Consider the following 22,682-nt stretch of genomic DNA (forward strand, 5'->3'; position numbering starts at 1 on the left):
TCACACCTACAGGCACAGAACTTCCTATCTGCCCTAATTTCACTACACCCACCCTTTTCCACGAGCCTCCATGGCTTCACCTGGACAACTGCTAAAGTTGTTCTCACCCAGATGTTGAAAATATTCCATCCAATAAGGCAGAAGTGGCTCCTGGGTTTATTGTCAGTGGCAGCCCTCAGGAGCTACTTTTAATCATTTTCCTTTGACAAAAACCACACTCATCCTATGGCCAAGTGGTGGTGTTCTTCCCCATCTTGGGATGGATACATGAGCCAGCAGTGTGCCGAGGTGGACAAGAAGGCCAAAGGCACCTGGCCTGTATCAGCAGTGGCAGCAGGACCAGGACAGGGACCATCCCCCTGTGCTGAGCATTGGTGAGGCCACACCTTGAATTCTCTGCTCAGTTTTGGGACCCTCATAACAAGAAAGACATCGAGGGGCTGGAGTGTGTCCAAGAGAAGGGAACAGAGCTGGGAAAGGATCTGGAGCACCCTTTCCCAAGGTCTGAGGAGGAGCAGCTGAGGGAGCTGGAGGGGCTCAGCCTGGGGAAGAAGAGGCTCAGAGGGGACCTTCTCACTCTCTACGACTCCCTGACAGGAGGATGAAGCAGGTGAGGGTCAGGCTCTGCTCCCAAGTAACAAGTGACAGGATGAGAGGAAATGGACTCAAGTTGCACCAGAGGAGGTTTAGATTGAATACTAGGAAAAAATTCTTCACCGAAATGGTGGTAAGGCATTGGAATAGGCTGTCCAAGGCAATGGTGGAGTCACCACCCCTGGCAGTGTTCAGAAGGCACATGGATGTGGCCTTTAGGTACATGGTTTAATGTTGAACATGGTGATGCTGGGTTGGACACAATGGTGTTTTCCAACCTTAATGATTCCATGAATTTTGGTGATGAGGTTGCCTGTGTTTAAACCCCAGATTAGGCTGAGCATCAGAAGAGGTTTTGGGATGCAGGACAGGATGTGGTGGGGTGCTGCCACAGCAGTGCATGCAGTTCCTCATCCCATGGGAGAGGAGCAAAGGGCAGTAGGCTGCAACCCCAGGGAGCTCCTCAGGCAGCTGCTGCAATGCAGCTGAACTGGTTGTGTCAGTGTCTCAGAGGGTTTCCTTGCACTGCTGGCAGGTTTTCATGCATGCTGCAGGCACGTGCACGTGTGTGCCCATGGCTGCCAAACTGCAAGTGTTCATCTTCTATATTCTCCAACTGGGGGTCAGTGCTCTGTTTGCACCGACAGCTAATCAATTATATATCCCAGGTATTTGGGCAGTATTCAATAGCATGAGCTGAAAAGCAAAGCAAAAAAAATGTTATCTGCCATCACTCATGCAACTTTTGAACCAATGATCTTTCTGGTCCAGAAGTTTCACATTAATATCAAGAACAAATAAAGAAACAAGTTCATAAGGCCATGAAATTGCCTTACCTTAATGTTCCAATAATAAAATGAGCAGAATTCCCCATATTTTATTAAAATGTCTGTCTGTTCAGACTTCCCCAGAAGACAGTGAAAGTTGGTGGCCCAGCAGATTAATATTCTTAATTAAATAATATTGTAGTGGAAGCCATGGGAATATAAGAAAAGGGTCATTTTAGAGAGAGTTTGCCTGAGGGATGTAGTCTTGTTGCATGATTCATAGTGAATGCACTCAGTCTTTGTGTCCTATGCATAACCAAAGTGCATGTGGGATGGAGAGCATGGGTGACTATTATGTAATTAATGTATATGATTCATATAAATATACACATCACAGCCATTTTACATAACACTTTGGGGCTGATCCAGCAAGTCCTCCCCACATGGAAGGTTCAGAGCAGGGAGTACAGGTCGGGTTGTTCTTGCAGTCAAAAGAGGGCTGCTCCCAGGCAGGGGAAGGAGGGATGGGTATTGATGTCCACAGGGCAGACATCCATTCCTGAGGCGCTCACCCCCAACTCCCTTTTGAATCAGAGGGGACAAACTGGCATTTTCAGGACTTGACTGGTCTGCAGGTGATCTCTGCTGGTCCCTGGCAGTGCCTGGGAAGAACCTGTTTGTCTCTGAAGCGAGCCTAGGTGAGTAACTCAAGTACAGGCACGTATGATCTGATAGTCTGCCTTTGCTGAGGTGATTTAAGAGACAGTTTAACTGTCCCATAAACATATCCATATCACAGCCTAATTACACTCTAGTCCTGATTTAACCCTACCTCACCCTGACCTCGACCTTCTCCACTGTTTAAGGGTATGAGCTGGATTTTAATTTTTTTGAGAATCGTGAGAACGGAAAGGTGAGAAGACTTCTTCTTCCTCTACACTTTTTCTGGACCTACTCACCCTTCTGTGTTAACATAGAGACTAAAAAAGTCTCTTTTTGCTTCACCATTGAGAGAGACTTGTGGGGTCAAGATCTCCAGATGCTGGAGGACCTGTCCTGCAGGTGTACCACAAACACGTTCAGTGCTGACTGTGGAAAATCCTGTCTGTGTTTGACAGGTTCCATATGACAAATGAGAAAATTAGAACTGAATCTAAATAGCAGGACAAATTACCAAACCCGCCTTTTCCAGGCCTGGGCAGGACCCTTCCGAGACATTTGTCAGTTGGGGATGTGCCACCAAGCCCAGATATTGCTGTCCCACGAGCTGGAGTCCCCAGAGGATGCAGGGTGGACTTTGCTGTCTTTATATTTACTGTGTTATTGAGTAGGGGCATGCTGAGATAGATGAGGGAGATTCTGGGATCAGGCTCTAAACAAAAGAAGTCTGCAGCCCCATCCCTCTGCACTAAAATGGCCAGAAAGGGGTATCTTCACCAATAAATCACACAGTGGTAGGGCTGGACTGTTAAATACCAGTACTGTTAAGCTGTCAGCAAGGCTGGTGTTGAGTGGGGTTGGCCAGCATGGTCTCAAACAGGTCCCAGCTGTGGTTTGGAAATGAGCAGAGTCCTGAACCTGCCTCTGTGGGCAGCTCAGAGTCAGCCACCCCATTATGGAGTCAGGATTTAACATTACCTCTGTGGCCAGACCATCCTGACTGGATTTAGAGCCAGAGAATGTGCCCTGACCCTATTTGCTAGTTCGTGTATAGCCAAACTTTCCCATTAATTCGTCTCGCCCTGTCGATAAATCACCACAATGTTCTGGGCTATCCTGGACCCTCATCTCAAATTGAAATTTAAGAAACCTTCCTGTTCTCCCAGCTCACTGATGGCTGGCAAGTGTAAATGCAATGCCAGGCATGACTTAATCAGGGACAATACTGGTTTTTTACACAATTTAATTTTCATTCTTGTTAGCCTAAAAATCATATAATAAAAAAACCACATGCAATGGAAGCAGCTCCAGCTGAACCTCTGGATTTAGTATTTGTATGTCAATGAGAAAGAGGCTAACTGTGATGGGCTTTTTTTCTTGGGGTCCTGGACTGGTTGTCATCTTGGGTTTCTCACCATGTGTGTGAATTACCGTGAATTTTGCTAGTGTCATGTACTCATAAGATTTTTTTTAAATAGGATTTTTCCTTTTTGGGGGGAATTTGGTCTTTGAAGCAACTTTTAGAAATAAAGGTTTTTTGTCTTCTCCTAAGGAGCTCAGAAAACTTTACAGCAACTAAGTAGAAACTGTGGCCATGGACGTAGCTGTGCTTTCATCCCTTAATTCCACTAACTTGATTAAATGTTGTGGGCAATAAGAAAATTTCAGGACAACACCTTCCATAAGGGAAGGCACTAGTGCTGTCTCCAAAATACAATTGTATTCTTCTTTATGTGCTGTGGGAAGCAGAGAAACAGTTAATGCTGTGGCTATTGCCAGCATGGCCCTAGTGTGAGCAGCCCCTGCCATGAATGAGCAGTTCACGCTTCAGCAATATTGTCTCAGGCTCTTGGCAAACCCAAGAACCCAGCTCGATTTCTGGTGTGCTTGCTATGCTGGGATGTTTTTCTTGGTGACTGTAACAATTTTCACTCTGTCTTCTTCTTCTTCTTCTTCTTTTTTTTTTAAATTAAATGGAAGCCGAAAGACTGAAGGTTGTCTCTGTCTCCATTTTGCCTTGCTAATGTTCAGTGCTTTCCCTGCAAGGTGAAACTGAGTCAAGGCAAAGTAAAGAACCTGGGGGAGCTCAGGTCTTCAGAAACAACCCGCTCATTTTGCTGCCTTCCCTAAACTTGTAACTCGCCTTCCTTTTTCCTTTTTTTTTTCATTATTTTTCAGTGGTTCTATTTATTTTGTTTACCGCAGGTTTTCCATTTTTAGTCTCCTGCCCACTTGGTGCCACCTGGGAATCTCAGCACCTTGGCACTCGTCTGTGGGCTTTCAGTAGCAGCCTCTCCACTGGGCTGAATCTCTCATTGGAGTAATTGTCCAGAAGATGCGTTGCATGATCCCTACCTCAAATTTTTCTAGCGTGGGTGGCCTCAAATTAGGCACCTATGCCCATATTTAGGTGGTAAAACAAGTGGGCTGATTTTCAGATGTTTGAATGTTACAATGCGTGTCTTTAAGCCCTTTTCATTTACTTTAAATGGCTGTTGGGAGAGGAAATAAACAGGAAAAATGAAGGCAGAGGGAAGGAGTTTTATTCCTGAAATAAGGGATTTTAAAAAGTACTGAAAAGAAACAAGTGGAATGTTTTGAAATGGAATAAATTTGTTGCTGATACAGGCAGGAAATAGCACACTCAAATATAGGTGGATGTATAGATATATTTTTATCTGGGCTTTTTTTGCAATGTGTTTTATATTTAGGACACATATCAAGATTTGCATCTGTTTCCAGAACTTGCTGCTAACAGTTAGTAATGATGCCAAAACATACTTTAGTTCCAGCTTGAGACCAAATGATATTCAGGGCTTTTTTTTATTACTAATTTAGGGTCTGATATTAATTAAGGAAATTTTCCATAAGTGCCAGGCTTTTTCTGAAGAACTCATTAAAATTATATTAACTTAAACCGGAATCACAGTCTGAGCATGTTTTGTAATGATTATTCTTACTGACTCTGCTGGGTTTTGTAAACAGAATGCTAATTGTTAGTGGGGCAACCGGGTCCTCAATTCCAGACTTCCAAAGGGACAGATCCTGAGCCACTACCTAGATGTGTGTTCCAAATAAAGTCAATAAGCCTCTAACAGGAAGGCTGTGGGATCAAGCTCTTTGTTTCATCCTTCTGCAAAGGCGTTTGATGATTCCTCCCTTCCCTTTCTGGAATTGCTGTTAATTTTCTACCTAGGATGGAGCCAGCGATGGCAGCTGAGGCAGGCTCACATGTGTGTTGATGTGGAGAGGAAATGGATCTTCATGTGTGAAGCTCTCTGGTACATACAGGGTGGTCAGATCCACTTATTTACTGCCCTCCCCTCACGGGCCCACAAGAAAACTGGGGAGAGGCTTCTGACAAGAGCATGTAGTGAACAGTGCAAGGGGGGAATGGCTCTAAACTGAAAGAGTTGATTTAGATCAGACATGAAGAAATCATCTCTGTGAGGATGGTAAAATACTGACACAGGCTGCCCAGAAAGGGGGTGGATGACCCATCTCTGGAAAAATTCAAGGCCAGGTTGAATGGAACTCTGAGCATCCTGATCCAGTTGAGAATGCTGCTGCCCTTGGCAGGAGGGTTAGAAAAGGTGACTTTTAAAAGGTCGTTTCCAACCCAAACCATTCTATGATTCTATGAGGTTGCCCTTAAGTCTTTGTGGCCTTGTATCTTTGTTGCATTGAATTGAGTTTGATTAATTGGCCAATATGAATTTACTAAATGGTTCCATAAAATGCTGGAGAATTTGGTCCTTCTCAGACTGTGACTGTGTTTGGTAGAAGGTAGGGTAAAGGAGTATCATATGCCTTTCAGGAGCTGAATGGTTTAAATTCTGCAGATTTTACACTAAAAAGTACAATTCAAGAGGTAAAAACTGCTGCTGGTAGAAATAGCTGGAGCTGCCTTGGTTTTCATTGAAATTTCCTCTCATTTCTGGCCATTCAGAATTTGACCACACTGAATTTGGTCAGCAAGGGAGTGTTAGATCCCAGCAGAGCTTCAAAAACACCTTTTTGAAGTGGTTTAGTAATGGTTGCTGGCCCCATTTTACTCATGACCAAATCTCTTCCTCTCTTGATGGATGTTTTAGCAGAAAAGAACCTGGTGTCCTGCCAGCTTGGCTGTCATATTTCAAAGAGCTTTGATACTGGTGATACTGGGCTGATATTGGTACAAAGGGGAAGGCAAGAGCCATGCAAGTGGCTCAGCTTTTCTGTGGTTGTACAAAAGCAAACAATGTAGGCAGTGAAGAAGATGAAGATGGATGAGATAAAACGCGGGAGCACACCTTCACGTGGGGCACGAAGGATGTTATTAAGGGAGAAGGAACTGCTTCATATGCATAAAGGGAGTGTATTTGGGGACACTAATCTGGAAATCTCTTAATGTTTGCTTTCAGACTGACTCAAAAGAGAGTGAGGGAAGGGATCAAAAGCAGGAGATGCCTTCCTGAGCTTGGGACAGTTTCCCCATGTCTGCAGGAGCAGTGTGCGGGTGGTGGAGTGGTCCCTCAGGGAGAACCCAACCCTGTACCCCGGTGGTGCTTGATGGTACTGCTGTGTGCAAGGAGTTTTGTGGAGTGTGAGGATTTTTTGGAATGGTGAAGCTTCATCTGTGAGGCACAGGGAAGAATAATTTGACATAAACCAATCTCCACAGATGTATAAATTCATTGATTATTGTACAGGGAAACCCATGTGAACATCTGCTTTGAACCCAAGCGTAAGATTTCCCCATAATACTTGTCATTTGAATTTGAGGGCAGCCTTTGAGAAAAAAAGAAAGCCCAAACACTCAGTTGGGCTTAATTAAAAAATTTCCAGGGAAGAAAAACCCATCATAGCCTTTGGTTGCAGATGCTAATTGACCTCACTTTGAAATTTGGGTCTTACTATCAGTCTGAATTTGTCTAACTTTAGCTTCTACTCATTTGAACTTGCTACAACTTTGCTATAACTTTGTCTGCCAGAACGTAGCACTGATTTTGATTTCTGAGGGTCTCATGTGTTCCTATGCTGGTGACAGGCACAGAGAGGTGGGTAGGACAGGAGGCTGTGGTGGTCTCAGGGAGGTAGCAGAAGCCACAGGTTGGCTGGTGCAGGGCAGAACTGGTTTGACCTGCAAGGAATCTGAAGGGGAACTGTGAAAAAATATTTTGGTCAATTCAGTTTGCTGTGGCTTCACTCTAATCTGTCAAATCATGGAAGTTCCCTTTCCTAATCAGCCAAACTCCTACTGTATCTGTGACAAGAGGTTATTTTTGGTTGAATTACTAGTGGCACTCTACTTTTCCAACCCACCTGAAAAAATGGACTGGGTGAGCATTTTTCACTGACTTAGTGGGCTTCTGCAATTCCTTTAGGAGTTTTTCTGCCCTTGTATTTGCCCAATTGCAAAGTCCTCACATAATGAATTTAATTTCTCAGACACTACTCTAGATGGAGATAAAGGAATAAAACAGTAGGATGCGTGTCCTCACTTAGTTTTCCTGCGCTGTTCAATCTTCCATTTTAAGAAACAAAACCATAATCATGAGAGCTTTTCCTCCCAGGTTTAGTTTGCATTTCCATTGTCAAAACAAAGCTCAGAGCTGAGGCTGTGGCCCTGTTGGGGAGCAGACACCCAGCCAGAGCAGCCTCTTTGCTCTCCACAATCCTAATTATTCCACAGGCAAGTTTGCAAATAGACAGTTGAATATGTGCTAATCTCTTGGGATTACTTGGACCAGGCAATGTTCTCATTGTGTGAAGAAGTTTAGTTCTGTCATGAGAGGTATCATCATACACTTAATGGAGGGGATTTTGTGGTGGTTTAAAGGTGCATTTGGAGGAGGAGAGGAGTCAGTGTGCTGTGTGCTCAGCCCTGTCTGGGCCATGTCATCTCCAAACTTCCCAGCTGTTCTCAAAAGTCTCTCTAATCATCCATTTAATCTTTTATTCTGTGGTAGCTGTGAGTGTTAGCTGTAATAGGTTATTTTGTAATTTGGGAGTGCTGGGATAGGCAGCTAGAAGAAGCCTCCTTGGGCTTGTGTGAGAAAGAAGAGCAATAGTGAGAAAGAGGAGCAATAGGAGAGGATTGGCAGAGAAAACAGCCTGAAGGTTTTAAACCAAGGATCAATTCTGAAAACAAAATGGAGGGGTAGGGCATCTCATGGCAATCTTTCCATCTCTTAACATTACAAATCTCTGGCAGTGAGCAGTGAAAGGTGGTATGCTTGGGTTAGGAGCAATACCCACAAAGCCTCTTTCATTTAGCTGAGATGAAAAGCCCCTACACAAGCTCTAGTGATGCCACATGTGTGGTTTCCGCTGGTTATTTTTAAAGTTTAACTAGGCTATCACTGTCTGATCCATAGGCATCACTGCTTTTTAATGCCCTTTCCTATTAAACAGGTACTGTTTAGAATTGGCAGAATTTTATAAAGCCAGCACCTAAAGGTATGTCCATCTTGGTTAAGTTTATTAATTAGGCTTCACAATGGGCTTGCCTGGAAAACCAGTTTGAAGCACAGGTACAGGACCAAATCTATGAGGCACATCATTTTTATTGGATAGATGTCTGTAAAAATACAGCTCGCCATATTTAATTTTGCACTGAAATAATGTTTTGTGTTGTGTTGAAAGCTGATTGTGGGATTGAAAACCTTCCACAAACTGGAGATCAGTCCCCTTGTCAAGGCATCAGTTGAGGTTTCGGCTTTAGCTGGGGCATCCAGGTTTGGCTCCTGCAAGCAATGCAGTTCAGTGATCAAAGCAATAGTTGTATTTGGGAATGGAATAGCTAATGAACCTCTGCTGGAATCACTGCTGGCTGCAGAGAGTGTTTCTATTGTGATGGTGTTGGGAGGTCTCATCCCCCTTGTGCTAAGGACTCTACAGTGAAAGAGGAGGAGGAAAAAAGAGAAATCAGCCTGTCCCCTATGAATTAGCACTCTTAGGTACAGTACAGCTTGGTTACAAGACATGCAATGGAGTACAAGAGGGAATTGGAACATGAAGGGAATCCGCGAGGTGGTGGCAGGGGTTGCAAAGAACAGCATTGGTGTTTTTGGTTTCTTTGCAAAAAATGAAATTGTAAGGAGAGTACTGAGGTAGCTCTGGGGCTCTTCACCTCCTTCCAGGCTTCAGAACAAGCAGGGAAGAAAGAAAAAGCTGCTTGTCACACTTGTAATGAGAAGCAAATTGTGTCAGTCAGGTCAGGCCAAGGGACCATCCAGGACCCATCACCTTCTCAGCTTGGCCAGAAGTGGCCCTTCAGTTCCCCTGGAGCTCAAAATCAGAATATATATATATATATTCTGTATTTAATAGCTGTTGACACAGCTCTGTGAATCTGTTTACCCTTAGGTAGGTGGGAATTAACTCAAAGGAGCTGGTGGATCAATTATATTTCCTATAGCCTGTAGTGTCACAGTCTTATTGGACTGACAACGACCTTGTGAGATCATATGATCTGTACTCCTGTGTGGAGAAATAGGATCAAACATTTGCAGATGATTCCTGTTGAGTGGAGCCAACTAGTTATGTGTGTTGTTGCCACTGAAAACAAAAATAAAACTATGTTCCAAAGAAGGGACCTCAGCCAGAAGTATTAATTACAGTTGAAATAGCTAATTTGAGTGCAGTTAAAAGACTAGAGCTGGACAGGGTTTGTCAGTCTTGAAAGTATAGAGACCTCTGTGAAAAAGATCATAAACATTTAGATACTCTCAAATGTGCAAATTTCAAGGCCTGGGATCCAATCTAGGGGCTGACCACTGAAAAACAGGCCTTCTGCAAAGGTAACTGGCTGGCCAAATAGGAAGGGAAGCAAGTGCCTCCAAAACACCAGGAGGGCTGCTGACCCGAAATCTCTGCAACATAAGACCAAGATGAAATGGCTCATTGGAAGAGGCATCTCACAGAAGCTGCTCAGAGGAAGTCCCCGGGAACTGTGATGTGGATGCTGGCATGGCTGGAGGAGCCACAGAGGAATCCTGGCAATGGGAAAAAGGCACCTCTCTTCCCGCTTTCTCCCTCTTCCTCTCTCAAATATCTCCCTCCAAAGGGATTATTTTTTTGTTTGTTTTTGTTTTCATTTTGATTCCTGCTAAAAGCCAACCCGTGTTGTTTTCTTTTTTATGGGTGAAGAGGCGCGCAAGGAGGATCTAAGCAGCGCCGGAGCCGAATTGGGAGCCACTGTATTAGATTCCAAAATTAGATAGGAAGCTGGGTTTAAGGGTAGTCCAAACCCAACCAGTTCCTCATTTGGCCTGGCCCATGTAGGTGGGCCAGACTGGTTTGGAGCTGTTTTTTGGGCAGGCTGTTTGCCCGTGGAGGAAGCCATTCCAGCCGCAGTGGGGCTGGAGCCGGCGCCTGGTGCTCAGCCGGGCCAGCTCCTGCTCTCACTGGCCTGGGCTGCAGATGCACTGGAGGCTTGGTTTGAGGCAATTCTGCTGCTGCTTTCTCAGCAGATGAAGGCAACTGAAGGTACTAATTCAGGCTGAGTTTGTATGCATCTTTTTTTATCTCAGAAATCAGGATTGCATATGAAATTTTATTTCAAGTCAAGTTCTCTTTGCTCTGTCTGACCTCCACTTTTTTTGTGTCTTCACCCACTGAAGAGTTTATAAAAAATGTCTGTTGGGTTTTGCCTTTAATCTTTGTAATTTTACAACATTTTCCAGCAAAGGATTTCATAGTATTTATTAAACTGTAGTACTAAGTTTTGTCATTTGGCTAATATGAAGTATTGAAATATACATTGTGTAGTAAGCAAAATTTACATAGGAAAGATCAAATTATTTGCCCAAATTCAGAAAATAAATCAATAGTAAAAGCCAGAAAGCATTGTATCATATTTTCCCTTGTAACAGCTATAATGGTTAAGAGGGCTTTCTATTTATTCCCCATCACTAGTGCTGATCTGAACTTAAAATCCAAGATACCATATCTGAGATAAATCTCTACTGATGGTCTAAAGAGCTGCTAGTGGTATAGCCTAAGGGGCTGTACATCAAACAGCCTCCAGCATGTTTATGGTGTGAGCTGTTACAGACTCAAGTCTGTTTCTTTTTCTCATCACCACCTTCCTGGGAGGATAAAACCCATATTCAGACTTTACACTATGGAGAAGAAGCATTTATTTAGAGGTGTTCAGAGTTGAGCTGGTTTAAGTTTCAGCTCAGCTGATGAATGGGGATGCTGTGTAGACCATCTTATAATGGATTGAAACTTTGCTTACAGTATTTCGCCTTAATTTAGTAGGAAGCTCAGGTTAGGTATGAAAGGAATGAAAAAAAATATACAGAGGGATTTACACAGCTTTTATTAAATGAGATTGAAAATTGTATGTTGTTAAAGTGAACATAGGAAGGGATACAGTGCCTCTAGCCCTGCTGTACAGCTATGTTTAGCTGTGTTCTGCTGAATTTTGTGGCAACTTGGTATCTAAACAGGCACTGAGTGCCTAAATCCATGGACTGAAACCTCTGTGGATCTTCACAGTTCAGTATTTTTGACTCTTAGCTATGAGAGCAGCAGCTCCAGCAAAAAAAGACCAGCAGTTGTGTGCAAGGTTTTCCTCCATCTTCCTGAAGCTCATGGTGATGGTCCTGCAAGTCCTGCTCTGTGGCTATAGAGCCACAGCTTCGCTCCTGCCATGCCAAGGTTGTGACATCCCCGAGCTGTTCTCACTCTGCCCCATGACATGGGAGCAAGATTCAGCTTGGTGCTCACCTATGGCTCTCCCCACAGGGCTCCCTCTCACCCTGAGCCTCCTGAAACTTCCTTGGCCAGTGAGCCTTGAGTCACGCTGACGTGTTTGACCATTTCATCACAGGGCCCAATGTCACTACACTGTTTGTGTTACTTGGGGGAAATGTATTCTCACTATAATGGAAAAAACTCTGTCTGTCACTGGGTTATTTTCCACTGTTTTCACTCCAACAGCATTATTGCGCCTGCTGCTAAAATTCTCAACCTAAGATGGAAATGCCTCCTTGGTATCTTCTCCCCTCTCCTTTCTCCAGTAGCCAGAAGTCCCATGGGCTCAGTGCCCTCATCCCCTCAGAGCAGCTGCCCCTGCAGAGCCCCAGCTCCCAGCACAGGCAGCCGCCTTCCGCTGCCTCCGCAGGACCAGGGGCAGCTGCTCTCCCTCTGGGGACACGGGGCTGCGTGCTGGGCAGGATCAGAAATCAATATCATGGCCCTGCTTGTGGACAGGGACCGAGGCTGAAAAAGCCCTTTGAAGGCAGAGGTTATTTTGGAGGAGAAAAGTATGGCTTTAATTGTTTAGATGAGGGGGTTTCATGTTTTATGGATGTCTGGGGGCTGGGGAGGTGCTCTTCTTTCTCTGTGTATGATATTGTTCAGGGCAAAAAAAAAAAAGAATTATCTACATTTGTGAATTTAAATTTTTTTGGCCAGAAGTGTAACAATTTGTAGGGTTTGATTTTTCTCTGGGAAAAAAAAAAAGAAAACAGAGCGTTTTGAGAAACAAGGCCGAGTAACCAAAATATGTTTGTTTTTGTTTAAATCGTTCAGTAGAGAAATCGTCTCTTGTCTATTGTTAAGAGCGAGGTTTAAATCAAAGGCAAGTTCTACATATTCTAAAATATACAGACAACTCTTTGAAAGCAAAGCCAAGCCAAACTTTAAAAGAGACCTTCTCCTTGATGCAGAAGTTTTCAGTTAGTTACTGTGCTGGGGCTTGAGTGGAAAGAACCAGCCTGAGAAACAAATGGCAAATCCGCGTTTCGGCAGCGGAAGCCAGGAAGAGCATCATATTAATAGCACACGAGACCTTTCCACAGCCATCCTCGTCCAGGGCTTTTCCAGCAGCAGTGAGGAAAAGCCTTTGCAGTTCGTGGGTATTTTTTTTGTGTTCACATTTGGCTGTGGAAGTTTGAAGAGAGCGAATGGAGGGCCTGATCCTCGCATGTTGGGTGGTCCCTCCCACCACAAATAACCCTATTGGAAACAGAGGGACTATTTGTGGAGTCATTTGTTTGTCAGGAAAAGTAGGGTTTGTAGGATACGGCCCCAATTAGCAGCCAAATTCCTGGTTATTTTCTCGTGATAAAAAGGCGGGTATCTGTTGCAGAGATGCACGTAGCATGTCTCCAGTTCCCATTTGAACTCCTGCCACTTGATCTGTGCTTCTTCCCACTTCCTCAGCTGTGCAATTATTCCACAGTAGCTTGGATGAGCTGGGTTCTTTCCTCCTGCCTCTGATCCTTTTCTGTTCTGTTTGGGATTGTTCTGCTCTCTGGTACCCATCAGTGAGGGCACCTGGCAGTTGGTCTTGAGCTTTGGTTCCAAGGACAGCAGGCAGGTGATATCCACTCCCTGCCTGGCAAACCAAATACACCATCCCACAATAAACCCTGCTTTTAGTATGGCTTGGGTACAGCCAACCCCATCCATGGCATATCCTCTCCTGAATCCGGCATTTCCCAGGAGATTAACTTAATGGACAGTTTATCACTGAGTTGTAGCATTTGGAAGGGCAGGAAGGAAAGGGAAGGACGGAAAATTTGTAAGGGAAGGAAAAAATTGCTCCCACAGGTTACCAGACAGTGGGCACCTGCCCAACCCATGCAGGCTGGCACAGGCAGGATCACGGCTCTGCTGATCCCATGTGAGCTTGGCAGATGCCAGGAGAGCTTTTTGGGAGCTGCAGGAATGCTGATAGTAGTGTCCTTATTTGGGGGAGGAGGAGTGCTCTTGTTAGTTGTATTATTTTGTGACTCCCTGTTTTGGTAGCCATAAGTCATTAGCTGGTTTTAATTTTCCTTTTTTTTCCCCTCCTTGAGACTGAAGTAAGGACTGAAAGGGAAGAATTTTCCTTCTTTTTTTTTCCCTTTTTTTTTTTTTTTTTTTTTTTTTTTTGGCTAATCTGAGGCACACTGCCACATCTGAAGCCACTTGGCTTATTATGGATTTCATGGAAACTGATTCCCTGAAAGTGTTTCCATATGTGTGTTCCCAATATATCCCATCCTTTTCTAAATGGGAGTACAAACTCGCACACGAGCTGGAAATGGCTTCAGGATGTGACAGAGAAGTCATATGACTGGAGTGGCACTGTGTGTGGCCCTCTCTGAAAGACACGGTGTCCTGTGTGCTGGCTCCTATCCTACAGTAGATCCAGTTTCAAAGAATATCTTCCTTCACAGCTTCTTAAAAACTCTTAATCAAGAAGCAGCAAGGAATCCTCAGTCCTCGGGAGAGATGTCCATTAGTCGAGTAAGATGCGAAAGGAAAATTTGGATAGGGAGGGAAAAGGAGGGGTTTAAAGGGTGAAATAACAGAGCAATGCCAAGGGTTTCCCCCCCTTCCCTGTCCCTGCAAAACATAGTTCCTTTGTGTCTGCTAGAGGATCAGATGGTATTTCTGAGTTAGTAGCATGCAGTGGAAAAGTACAATTCATGACAACATTGGAAACAAATATTTATACTGGACAGTTAAGGCACATTTTTCTGAAAAGAAGAAAAAAAAGAAAAAGGAGGAATAAAGTAGCCTGTGAGCCATGATGTATATTATCTTCCCATTCACTGGATTTACTCAGGATTCCTGTCCCGCAGCTCTCCATCGCTGTGCCTACTCTGCAGCTCTGTGGTTTCACCCCCTTGCTGTATACAACACTCTGAGGTTGCTCTCCAAGAAAAGCCTCAAGTGCTCCTGCTGATGCCTTTCGGCTGGCGAAGAGCAGTGACTGAAATTCAGGCAGGAGAGGTTGGGGAAGAGCGAGCGGAGAGCGCTGCACGCTCGTGTGCGTGTTTGTGCCACGCGTTGCTGCAGAGCTCCTGCACTTATTTCCAGGAAACTTTATTTACTCTTTGGTTCCAGTGCAGCCCGTAGATGGCCTGAGACTGTAAACAAGCAGGGGGCTTTTGATACACTGCCAGTTCCTTTCCACCCAAATCACCCATGACAGCTCCAGACTGGAGTCACTGAGATGAGATAGCAAATGCTGAGAAGTTCAGAGGCTCCCCATCACACCAGGTCAACGGGCATCCACGGGTGGCAGGTCATAACCACCAACTCAGGATCTATTTCTGTAATGTGACCATTTGTCCCCCTCCTGTGGTTCTCATTAGGAAGGTTTATAAATCCTGAATAAGTGAGGCAACGTCTATAAATGAGATGGCGGTGGCTGAAGCTTCCACAGCTTCATTTCTGCTCCCAACAGTCCATCTAGAAGGGGTTGGTTGTTACATTTTTCAACCTATTGATGTTTCCCTAAATTTTAGATGAGTTATCTCTGGGAGTGCAGAGAGCAGCCGCCTGTGTTTCAGTGCTTTAGGTCACCCAGCAGATCTCAGTGCCTTAAGGAAGGAAAGCAGCTTCATGCAGCAGAAAAGTGAGGGAGCAGGACAGGTAATGACAGGGCTCAGGCTGAAGAAATGCAGAGAAATTCAAATTTTGTTGTTAAGCAATATAACATCTCTGTTTGAGAAATGCTCTCCTTTATTTGCAGGAGTGGTACTTTAATGGCCACTACTAACTATGTTATTTATGGGGTGTTTCTCCCAGCAAAGGGCTTAGGTGCAGCACCATAAATTCAATGAAAACATCAATCTGCAAATTAATCTGTGGTATTTTAGGTGCCAAAGACCTGTTACCTAAATACCAGGAGGCACCAGTGTGAGTTTACTGTGTGAACTGGGGTACTGAGGGACTGTGGGACTGTGAGAAGTGATGCACTGGAATTAGGGTCTTGCCTGCTGTGTGTGAGGCTCTGAAAGGGTTAAAGTGTTCCTTCCTCCCTCTGACTTTTGTGAGGCTGCTGTGCTTAATAATGTTGCATTTTAAATGGTCCCAACTAGGCCTTGAAGTTAACACCTTGTTGAGGTGAAGAAAAGAGGAGGGGGGGGGCAGTTCACACCTTTTCTCTTTTCTGCAGCTATTGTTTGCCAGGAGACCTTTCTGGGGTGACCTGGAGCGGGGCGGGGGGGGGGGGGGGGGCGGGGAAATTGAGAAAAAAAATAATGTCAATGCTTTTTTACTTTCTTTTCTCCTGAAGCAAAGGGAGGGAAAAGAGCATTTAAAAACATATCATTTCCTACATTTCCTATGATAATTGGTTCCAAAAATCTAGATGACACGTGGTCATCCGGAAAGCAAACCAGGGAGGAAGAAGCCCGGTGCATCATTTTTGTGATGCTACAGCATCACAGCACTTGCCCTCCCAGCACTTAGACACTCGATGCTGGATGTGGGGGAGGAATGTCCCTGAGCTCCTGCACGAAGCTGAGCACCAGGGTAGGTTTGTGAGATCAGAACCGAATAGCTACAGGTAGGAGTAGATACAGGAGGAGGTGTTTTAGGGATCCCTGGGAATTGCAGTCCCAAGCTCCATTCTTCCAGAGGGAAGGTACAGCAGCTTTGGAGAGACAGAGGCTTGCCTGGAAGAAAGCTGGAGGATGATGCTGTGTGTGATTCAATAAACACTTATTAGCAGAGTTTGTCTGCTAATAAGTGTTAGTCTTGTTCTCTTATAACCGGGAACAAGAATTTAAGAAAATGAAGAGCAAAGTAACACTGTCCCCCTGATAAAGAAGTATGCTGGGGGAAAACCCAGAGAGATCCAGATGGAAAATAATCACTCCCCCATTAAAACACACTGCAAAGAATCCTTCAGACTGGCAAAACCAGGAGCTCAGAAATTAGAAAATCGCAGTCCTTACATTGCCTGTGCAACTTTAAATCAGTCTCGTTCTGCTTATGCATTATATTACAAATTTTAATTACAGGATCACATGATACTTTTCCCACGGGATTCCTGTCTCATTCAGTGCACAGGATGGACAGTGCTAACTTAATGAGCAGCTCTTCAATATTTTGTTTGCTTCTTGTTCTTTGCATTTCCTCAGGCCTTGCTTATTGCAGAGCATTAAGTGCTGCTCTGAAGAAGGAATCCTTAATTTCTTGCTTGGCTTTGCTCTAATATTTCTGCCATAGCATTTGTATACAGTTCACTGCAGTGCAATATTCCCAAGAAAAAACGAATCCTCTTTAGAAAGAGAAGTGAGACTGACCTTAAGGTCTCATGTTGTTCAGTGCCCCCTCTGTGTGTCACCTACAGCACAATTTCAGTTCTGTCTGTGTCCTTGCATTCAGACCTGTGATCCCGTTGGCTTCAGCTGCAGCTGGGAATGTTTAGCACAAAAAATCAGAAGCCAACATCTTAGCTGCACACAGAAAATGAAGGAAGTGAAAATGGGATTTGGAGACATTTCAACTGAGTCATGTAGGAGCCATGTGGCAGAAACATATAAAATCCAGTTAACTCAGGAAATAATTGGGTCTCTCTCGCCTTGTTCATTTCACCCCTTCTGATTTCTTGGAGCAGTGGATCTGGGGAATATATAGACAATGGTCTTCTCTTTTCCTCAGCTCAGATGCATCTCCAGAGGTGGCCAGCTTGGGCAGGTTAATGAGAAAGGAATAGCATCTTGTGTAGCTGAATGCTTTGTCACAGTGCATTTGGAGAAGTAACTTGAATACTGGTGTTCCCAAAGTTTCTCACTCTTCACATGGTAACCTTAATAATATCCCTTTGTTTGCCTCTGGTTATGTTTAGAGTTTCTCAGATTTTTTAAAAAAGCAAACCCCAAATAACTCCACCTTCCCAAATTTTACTTTGCAATGTTATAGGAACACCCTTATGGTCTCCTTTCACTCAGGGTCTGCCATCCCAAAGAATGGAGCCGTCAATGGATTGATCCTTCTTAGGCTGGCATGGGGACAGGTGGCAATGTCCCTGTGTTTCAGCAATGTTGGCAGAAAAAATGCTAGGACTTGTGACTCCTGGATTTCATTCCAGTCTCCAGACAAGTGTCTTTATAGGGGCACAGACTTTTCTGCCCATTTTTAGTCAGAGTGCTTATGATTTGTTCATATTTGGCTGGATTTTCATGACAACATCTCTCACACAAAAGCCACTCCTATTCCAAAGTTCAAGTCCTTACTTCAAAGCATTGAACTGGTACAGCTTTTCAAAGGAAGGCTCCTCAGAGTTTAAGATTCGTAAAACAATGTATTTTTCCCAGCAGAAGAGTTTCAGCTGAAATTTTAAAAACAAATAAATGCATAAATCAAAATTTAGCCTGAGACAGACGCCCAGCATGGACAATTTCAGCCAGAACATTTAAAGTTTGGCAAAGCTGTAAGAGACTGAAATCGTCTCATCATGTGAAGTGTGTGGCATGTTTCATCCAAGGCGATATTATCAGCTGTAAGTAATCCAGGCTGTGCTTATAATTCAGAGACGTAATTCAGAGACGTAGATGTTGGGAAGGAAAAAACTATTTTAATAGGTCAATTAGTACAATGTCCCAGCCTGAATTGAACTGTTGAACAAAACCCCACAAAACCTAGTTTTGACTTCAGCAAATGTCTTAACACTGAACTTCCCTGAAACACAAGGGAATCATTTAGCTACTGGTAAATAAATTTAACTATATGTTGCTGAATTTCCTGGAGACAGACTGTTCAGTGAATACAGAATTACTCTGGTTTTTGTGCATCGAAAGATTCTGCATTGACTTGATGGGCTAGAAATTTCCCTATGAAACATATGTAATAACTCAAGGGGACTTTTTTTCTTTTTAGTGAGCATTTATAGCATTAAAGAACAAAACAAATTGTAATATTTTTAAGTTGTAAAAATATCCTGTAAGTCTTTAAAGTATATGTCAGCTGGCTGTACCTACAAGGAGTTAATCTGTCCACAGTACATTATGATCTTTAATAATTGGGAATGATTGACCAAAGTGCTGTAAACCTGACAGAAATTTGTTGCCTGATTTTCTGCAAACCACAAGTGCAGCTTATTAATTGAGACCTGAGCACTAGCTTGCATCTCTAAGCTGCAAAAGAGAAATGACCTTGGCAAACATGCAGCTGTGAATGGCGGAGCTGCAAAGCTGCAGCAGGTAAAATTGGGTTTTAAGCGCGAACACAAAACAATTTGAGCTGGCTGCTGGCAAATGCCCAGGTCTAGGGTTTTTAATGAGGCTTCTGCATCAAAATAAGTGAAGCCACATGGAATTTTAATTGTTCTTATTCTAAATATGAAACACACTGGAGCAGTATTCTTGAATCTGGGATGTTAGCATATATATTGGCATATTAACATGACCACTTTTCTGTTCTAAACATTTAGCTCTCAGAAAACTGGAGTGCCAGGCTGTGTTAGGAAGGAATCAGCCTGGAAATTTTAAAAATAGTTGAACCTGGACTTATTCAGATATAAAATGTTTAGGTTTTTTTAAAAAATACACCTTTTTCTAATTTGTTTGTTGTTGTTGGTATTGTTAAGCCCAGTCAGCTGATGAGACTGTAAAGGAGACGATCGATTGCTGTGCCCTTTGATGTGTCCCTCTTTCTGGTGGCACAAAATAAAGTCTATTCTCTTTATATAAGTGTTGTTTTGCAATGTGGTGCCCACGATGTAGAGCAGAGGGTCTGTGCTTCACCCATTTAATGCAAGCTATCACGAGAGTGGGAATTCACAGATGCAAATGGTTTTCTTGATCTGACAAAGGAAAAATTAGCATAGAACTTTAATCCTCCTGGGGGGAGGAATAAATAAATTATTATAATATTATAGTTATTATATACTTGCACTGTCATGTTACTATATTGCTGATCCACATCACTGTTTGTGCACAGCTGGATATACAAAGATGGGCCATACCCAGTAGAACTACTTCTCTTCCCAGCCCAGCAAAGAGCTTAACATGCATAAATGAATAGGAGTCTGGGGTTTCCAAGTTCAAACCAAAATCAACCTTAACATAAGGAGGTAGCACAGAGAAAGGAGGAGAGTGAAAATGCATCAGCAAGATTGAATATCAGTGAGGGTGGCAAGAAGCTGAGATTTAAAGATGACTTTTTAGTAGGTTTCCCTTAGAAATGAGACTTTAGAACAGAGAACTTTTTCTGATCTTTAAAAATTGTTTTACATAATGGAGATACAACAAGGCTGGGAACAAATTGCAGCTCTGTGCAGGGAGTTATGGAGACCGCAAAAGACACTTGGGCAAAAGGGGAGTTGGAGAAGTGAGCATGCAAGGAGCTGTGCAGACACAGCCATGAGTGAGATAAGACAGGGTTATGGTTGTTTGGCCTTTGGGTAAATACGATTGTGCTTTACAAGCAACAGTAAAAACAAACAAGTGTGGATTTACTAGGATACATAAGGAGGTCTGCAGCCCCACATTTGAAATGCCTACATGTGGTGTGCACATTCCCAGTCATTCCACACAGACATAATCTCTTGGCAGCACCATGCAGATAATGTTTGGATCTAGCTCTGAAAGGGAGATTGCCTTTTAATGTGTAAAACTATGTGGAGACCTTTGTATTAAGAAAAAAAAGAGTATTGGTTGCAAAGAAATCAAAAATACCAATGCTCTTCTACACCCTTAGACTCGCACCAATTCCACCTTTGATTGTAAAAACCTTGTTTAGCTTCTATCAGGGTAAACCAAGAGCAACTCTGTTCATGCTGGGAGAGTTGCAATAACAATAAATAAATAAAAAAAAGAGAATAAGCAGTAGCAGATTGAAAGTCAGTATTTTGAGCAGCTGGGGAAATTATGTTCTAACCTTATATTTCCAGATATGTATCAGACCTGTTCACAATATAAAGGATAGTGTTCCAAAATTACAGCTTTGAATCTGGGTGGTATTGCCTCTGGCTATTGTTTGCAGTTGGGAACGAAAGAAGTTGCATCAAGTAGTAGAGTGTTTGCTATAAAGGTACAAGTTATATTACATTCCAGGGAGCTGTGGTTGGAGGGGTTGATGATGGAGACAGACCCATTCACCCATAGGTCACTGATCCAGCCCCAGATAAAGATAATAGTAATCACATTGTCATCAGAGTTTGGAATGGGCTTTTACTGCCCACTTATAGTTCTGTGCTTAATATTGTTAGAGATGGAGGATTATAATCCCCAGGTTTCAGGCTGATTTGGAGGCTTGGCTGGCTGTGAGCCAGTTCCTCCAGTCTGAACCCAAACTGCTCCTGAGCTTTGCCCCACTGCTGCTTTTAGATATCATTGTAGGCATGGGTTCACTGAGCTGGGAGGACAGGCCTTTAGTGATCTAAATTCCAAAATGTGCCACACAAGGTCAGAGAGGCTGTGGGGTCTGTTGCTTACAGCAGAGTGGACCAGGAACAGAAGAGCTGGAAAGGCCTTTCTTTTACAAAGCAATGTCAGCAGGGCAGATCTGAAGCCTGTCTACAAGGAAAATCATTGTTTCATCTTAAACTGAGGATACACAGAACATTTCACTGTTTAGCACATAAGTTTGACTCTAGAAGATGCCATATTTTCCTTTTAGTTAAGTCAGGTTCAGCAGACTGACAAAGAGGTGAGTGAACCCTTGGATCTGCAGGGCTGTAAAGCTGTAGGAGTGTCAGCAGGAAGTGCAGGAAGGGTCCATTTGATTTCATAATTTGCCCCCTTTATTTACACCCTGCTCTTTTCAGCTCTCTATAAATGTATATGTATGTGTCTGCTGCATACTGGCCATTGCATTTGCCTCCTCCTGCTCTGTACTTCCTCATTAGGCTTTCCCTCTTTCCCTCTGTCCTTTTCCCACACCCTCTTTGTTTTCCACTCTTCTGGGTCTCAGTACGAGCTTTCACCATCTTTGTCTTCTGCTCCTGTCCATCCCACAATCTCCTAAGCACATCACCAAGCTAACGTTTGCTTTCCAGTTCTGCTCCAAAGCTTTGGGTGTTTGATGTGGGATTAGAAATTAGGCAAAATGAGTTTACCCATCCCTGTTTTGCGTTAGACTCCAATTCACAGCATTACCATCCAGACGTTCACAGTAGTCATAAACTGTGTGGTCTTTTTTTTTCAACCAGACTGCAGAGACTACATACGAAAACAAATTTTTTTTCAATGGCAAAAAGAGTGTTGGGCTTGTAATTTTCCATCAACTTCTCTGAAGAGTAAAATCTGCATTTTTTCTATCAGCTTAATGGCCTTGTCCGTCCTTCAGATGCAGCAAACTGTTTTTTGGCCAAAGGAAGCAGCTGAGTGGATTCTCACCTAAATAAATTGTTTTAAGGCAAGAAGTGGGTCTTAGTCACCCCCAGTGTAACTCTCCTGGTGTCAGTGGTGCAGTTAACTTGGTGTTGCCAGCTCTTGTAACTTTACTACAAGTTGCAAAGTGATTTCTACTTTTCTGGAAACCCCAGCTCCTGACAGCCTGTGCTGAGGTGGGAATCTCAGCTATCGTGTGCAACCAGACCTGAGTTTCTCAAGAGGCTCGAGCAAAAAAACAGAGACACATGACCCTCAAAACTCTGAAACCAGAAGGCAAATCAACTCCAAGTCCACCTTTCTTTTTTGACTCTTTTTTAATCTCTATATTTTATCAAATTTTTGTCCCCTTTATTTTTTGGCTCTTTTCCAATCTCTTGATTTTTGAGATTTTTTTTCCCTTCAACCTGACTCATGACCGTTGAGCACTTCAGGTTGGCAATGCTGCTCCCTCCATTGGCATCAGTGGAGTTAGACCAGGGATGAATTTGGCCCAGCACTTCCAGAAGACAGATGTGTGACTCTGTTCCTTGCAATGTGTTGCTTGATATGATCTGCTGTTCTCTTGGGGGCCAAAAGAAGTGGGTTATCTTAGAAAAATAAA

The 22,682-nt window shown here is 43.4% G+C and overlaps 1 protein-coding gene across 7 annotated transcripts in view; it reads left to right on the forward strand.

The window, feature by feature from the left end:
• The window catches only part of RUNX2 (RUNX family transcription factor 2), a 159,294-nt gene that overhangs the window by 66,329 nt on the left and 70,283 nt on the right, over positions 1–22,682 (forward strand). The gene's annotated exons all lie outside the window — the stretch shown is intronic.

This window comes from Zonotrichia albicollis, chromosome 3 (assembly GCF_047830755.1).
Source record: "Zonotrichia albicollis isolate bZonAlb1 chromosome 3, bZonAlb1.hap1, whole genome shotgun sequence".
In the NCBI taxonomy this organism is placed as follows: Eukaryota; Metazoa; Chordata; class Aves; order Passeriformes; family Passerellidae; genus Zonotrichia; species Zonotrichia albicollis.